The following is a 6,000-nucleotide window of genomic DNA, read 5'->3' as shown; positions in this document are numbered from 1 at the left end:
CCTAAGCGTTATAAAAGTATTGTTAAGTTTTTATTGAATATGTCCTTATCTTGTGCAATAAATATTTGAAATAAAATCAGTATTCAAGATTGAATATTGATTTTCTTAACTTGTCTAGAATCGAAGGATTTTACATCAAAAAGAGCAAAGTAAACAATTAGACTAGTTCTAAAGTAGAAAATCAATGGAATACTCGAAATGTATAAAATACTGCTGAATGACCTGCCTTATTTCTATATTGACTCCTGTATTGAGAATTCGGTATGTAAATTTAAGATTTTTGTACTTTAACCGACGGTAGGTGAGGTCACAGGCGCGAAAAAAAGAAACACTTGTTAATAAAAAGATACTGCTTATGAGATAAATAAAGTATGTGATTTGTTATGTTTTACTTAGATGTATCGAATATATAATTAGATTAATGATATAACAAATTAGACTACAAATGACTTAAAGAGATATTTATGACCTGACTATTCAAATACTGAATGTGTTATCATATCTCACATCCAACATTTCGTTTCCAAATAAGGAATGAAAACTATTACCTAGTATATATGCCTTGGTATGATCTATCATTTATCTTTTATTCGCTAAGAACCGTCTTTATCCATAAGTTCAAATTTGAAACAACATAATGTTAGTTTGTTTGTACTAAAGATGAAATGTTAAAGATTGATTATTTTTTCTAAAAGATCAATTACAGAAATCAAACAGGTGTGTAGCTTTTATTTAATTGTAACTGTGTTAATTGTACTTGTATCAGTTGATACAAAAGTTTGATGGAATCAAAGGCATCCGGTTTGCCATAACCGGAGTTTATTTTAGAGAACGGATAAAAATATGTTTGTATGCGAGTCAAATATTAAACGTTATTAACTTATTACATCCGGACAATATGGTAGACCTGTTTAAATTAAAGTTAACAGCACTGTTGAAGTTTAGCTAATTAAATATTTCTATTCCATACTAAACCATGTAAGATGATCACCAATAAGAATAAGTTTTGTCGTACATTTTTTGACATAATGCTTTCTTAATAGTTTCAAAATTGCAATACTCAATCTGAGTTTGGTGCATGTCGTTGAACTGATAATAAAACCGAGAATATATCCTCTAGAAATCACTTCTAAATGGATGTTGTAGTTCGGATACATTCAAACAACAATATACAAAACTGTATAATATATCTACCAAAAAAAATACAAAAAATGTGTGTATGTGTGTGTGTTTTTTTTATATATATAATCATTTGCTTACTTTCATTTTTGTACAACGAGAAAATTCAATAAAGAAGAAAAAACCAAATTGACATAGAATTATAAAAAAATTCTCAAATCTTCAATCACGGTCACATTGACAAGATTAAATCGAATAGAAAGGAACTGTACATGTACATAGGATATAAATTATCAAACATATTTTTACAGTTTGTATTCGTGCATAGAGGGTTTATTTCTTCTAAAAATATAAATAATGTGCTAATAATACTACAGTCATTTAAAGTCAGTTATAAAAGTCTGTATAAATGTTCAATATACTGAGCAACAAAAGAAATGCACCACTAACGTTTGTGTTTTGGAATATAAAATCCAGATATCTTTAAAAAAAAATGATTGAAATAATGGAAAATTAGAAATTTTGTTTGTGGAATCAATATCTTTAAAAACTTAGAAAAAAGTACATTAACCAAATTTCTATATTTACTTTTTCAAATATTGACAGTTTTCATAGAAAAAAATTAAGCCGTCAATACTATATGCAACATTCATCACGGAAAGAACGACAACATCTTGTCTTAGTAGTATGATAATTGTCTTTTCATAATAACTCATTGCGAAACTTACTTATTTCAAAATGAGGGTGTGGTTGCTGGGGTGGAAGACTAACATATTTAGTAATATCTAAGGATTTTGTTTGGGTGGCCTAAATCATTTGGTAATATCTTATGATTTTATTTGTGGGGCGGCTGGAACATTTGGTTGTGTTTAAGAATTTTATTTGTGGGATGGCATAAGTGTTGTGTGATATCTCAGGATCTTATCTATAAAGTAACGTAAAACATTTGGTAATATTTAGGATGATATGTGTGGGTTGGCTCAAACATTTTGTGATATCTTAGAATTTTATCTGTAGATATTTGCTGATATTTCAGAATTTGTGTTCATATTTCCTTGTTCGGAAATAGTTTAATTAATGAAGCAACAAACATTCAAATAATGCCTATTAAAAAAAACGTTTTTTTACAATTTAAAAAATAATGCCAATTATACCAAATGACATTGCTTTAGTGCGAAACTTTAAAGCAAGTATCACATAATATACATATCATATTCAGTGATGAAAAAAGCATGTTATTTATGAAAACATGTCCGTTAATGAATTACAAATGAAAATGATATTTCTTTTAATTTCACTTATATAAAAAAAATAAGTCCAATTTGTCTTAAAGATACTTGAACTGATATAGATAGTTGTAACATCTTGAAAACAAATATTTTAGTCTCTTAGAAATCCATATTTAAATCTTCCTCAGAAAGAATGTACATATTGGTATTAAGTAACACTAAAGTTTTAGCTGGCTGTCTGAAAAGAAAGATAAAACTGCGTACTTTTATTTTAATCAACAATTTCACATCTTGTGGTAGTGATTGTGGTCATTGAATCTGGCTTCCTTGCAAGGAATGGTGTAGAAGGGTAATTTGACGGACATGAGAATGATAGTCGATAAATAATTTTAGCCTTCTCAAAACATTTTATATTTACCGATGTAGTCTTAGTCATTATTTATTAAGTTGTATTGGTCGTTAATTCATTTGAGTTGATCATATGAATTATCGTTTGAAGATAAAAGCTTTTTATTCCAAAAGTCGTGCTTTCATTAATGAGTTCAACTTTTCTTTCATCTGTGGCAACATCCCTTCAGCACCTGCGTATGGAGTGTTCATATCACAACTCATACGTTATGCCAGAGCTTGCCGAAACTACGCAGACTTTTTGTATCGTGCTAGAACTCTAACAAATAGGCTTCTGGAACAGGATTATCATGCTAAATGATTGAAGACATCACTACAGAAGTTTTATGGTCGTCATCATGAACTCATGGATCGTTATGGTGTATCCATCTACACCATGAAAACTGATTTATTCAACGTGTCATAGTTTTCCTTTCCTCGTTTGTCTACCCCGGACTTGACTTTTTATGAGCAACTCGGCGGGTGTTTCTAGAAAATCAGTAGACGCATACCCTACCGGTGCACCTGGTCCATGCTCCCAGTTTTTAGTGGAGTCCGAGTTGCTCATTTGCTTTTGTTACTTTGTATGTATGATTTTAGTTACTTTAAGTTCTTTGTTGTGTATGTATGTTTTCCATGTCTGATCGTTGTCCCTGGATTACATTCTTTTGATTACCGCTATAACCTTGGTCCCCTTGATTACTCTTTCAAGATATCTTGTATAAGCGTCATAAAATAATTGATAAGTTTTATTGAAAATGTCTTGTAAAATAAACAAATTTGAAATGAAGTCAGTATTCAGGATTTATCTATGATTTCTTAACTTTTATACGATAAAAGAATGTTACGTCAAAAAGAGCAAAGTAAACAATGGGACTAGTTTAATGGAATAATCGATAAATATCTAATTCTGCTGAATGTCCTGCCTTTTTCCATATTGACTCCAGTATTAAGAATTCGGTATGTAAATTAAAATTTTTTGTACTTTAACCGATGGTAGGGGAGGTCACAGGCACGAAAAAAAGTACTTGTTAATAAAATGATACTGTTTACGTTACATATAACGTATGTGATTAGTTACGTTTTTCTTGATGTTTCACAAAAAAATTCCAGTATACACAATAAGATACATCACATATCAACTCAACGTGTCATAGTTTTCTTGTCCTCTTTCGTCTACCCTTGACTTGACATTTTATGGGCAACTCGGCGGGTGTTTCTAAAAAGGCAGGTAATGCTTACCCTACCAATGCACCTGGTCTATTTTTAGTGGAGTCCGAGTAGCCCATTTTCTGTTGCTACTTTGTATGTATTATTTTGGTTATTTTATGTTGTTTGATGTGTGTGTCTGTTTTCTATGTCTGGTCTTTTTCCTAAGATTACATTTTTATTTTATTTCCGCTAGAACCTTGGTTCCCTTGATTACTCTAAAAGTTCATATGACTAAGAAATGTTTTTGACTCTACTTTTCATAATTCAAATATCAAATGAACTAAGTTACATTTTGTTTTCTAAATTTTAGCAATACCAGAACTCCTTTATTTTTTCGTTTGAATTTATATCACTTATTCAAAACTTGAAATTAATGATATATATAAACGTTCTTTTTGTCACCATAGAAAATATGCCTTCGTATGATCTGGGAGTTATCACTAATTCTCGAGTCATAGCCGAATAAATAGAAAAAGGAAAAGATATGAAACGCAACAAATGCACCATCCTATAACCTTTATGAAAATAGTAAACACCAGTAGATATCACCAATTTTGAACACACCTTCAGGTAAGCCCTGACAGATTACGATGATAACAGTAATGACATCTGCGGTAACGGTACAATGACACTTCCTCAAAATAAACTAAAAAGTCAAATATCTACACGAAAGCACATTAATGACCAACATTCCAAACACTATTGACACAAGGGGAAATCATTCATTTCTAACCAAGTATCATGCTGCATGCGCTGTAGACAAGTTGGAAATAGTGGACAAACATCCAAAATCGACATATTCAGAATAATACAATGAAAAATTAGCATAAATCATGCTTCATTTATCAATTGATAAAAAAAAAATGGAATTTGATCTTGACATCACCAAGCCATAACTCCGGCAGTAAAAACCAACGCGGGGGCAGTAATGTACTTAAAGGTTTCAAAAGAAATAAAATGTACAACTCAGTGGACGTGCTAACAAGCTAGCACGACCTTTCCAAATTAAAGCCAAATTGAGTTCAATCAAAAATATAAACATCATTATATCCGTACCTTCGTAAGAATTTTGGTGTACCTCGAATATATGACATGTCTTCAGAGCATTTTTGAATTACTAAGTATGGACTAAAACTCAAAACAAAATGTGATTTGAAAAAGTCAAGCCACGGCACGATTAAAGAGCAAATGCTTTAACACATTGAAGTTTGCTATGATTAGAAAAAACACATCTTCTTCCGGTAGTAATAAATAATACCTCTCCAGCATTTATACTTTAATACAAACTTTAGTAATTTAAACGCACTCTTGGGATAGCGAATTGACAAAAGAAATTGCAATAGAGAACTGTAGTGAATCCTATGAAGGCAAATAAATACTTTGTATTGTTTCTGTCTTTTCTGTAACCGAAACTAATTGAATGACAACAATTTTTGTCCTGCAATAACAGAATTTTTTCTTTGAAGTTGTGAACGCTTAGGAACGGTACTTATACATTAGTTCCCATTTGAAACCACATAATGTTAAGTTGTTTGTATTGAAAACCAACGATAAAGATGATAAAACAATGATTTGTTTGCTTTTATAATATCTATTACAGAAAACAAATATGTTTGTAGCTTTTATCTAATTGTGACAGTATTGATTGTACTTGAATCAATTTATATAAAAGATGGAAAGAAAATGAAGGCATCCTTTTTGCCCGACCACAGTTTATTTTATTGAAGGAATAAAAGATATGTTTTGGTTTATCAAGAGTCAAATGGTGAACATTAAACTGATAACATCGGTACAAAATGTTTGATATGTCAGTGTGTCTGTGATAGTGGATTCTAATTTGAGACCGTATCATATGATAAACATGAATAAGAATAAGTTGTGTTCTACATATTCTTGACAAAAAAATTTCTTAATAGTTAATCACCGAAGAGTGATAAAATGAATTGTATCAACTGATACAAACTCCTACGTTTGTTTAACATAAGGTTAACTCAGCAGAAATCGGATGGTTAGTAAACATGATTACTGTTTTTTTAATAAAAATTCATGTTCG

This window comes from Perna viridis, chromosome 9 (genome assembly GCF_037379345.1).
Source record: "Perna viridis isolate PV_CMFRI_1.1 ecotype Kerala chromosome 9, ASM3737934v1, whole genome shotgun sequence".
Classification (NCBI taxonomy): Eukaryota; Metazoa; Mollusca; class Bivalvia; order Mytilida; family Mytilidae; genus Perna; species Perna viridis.
This window is presented reverse-complemented; position numbering follows the sequence as displayed.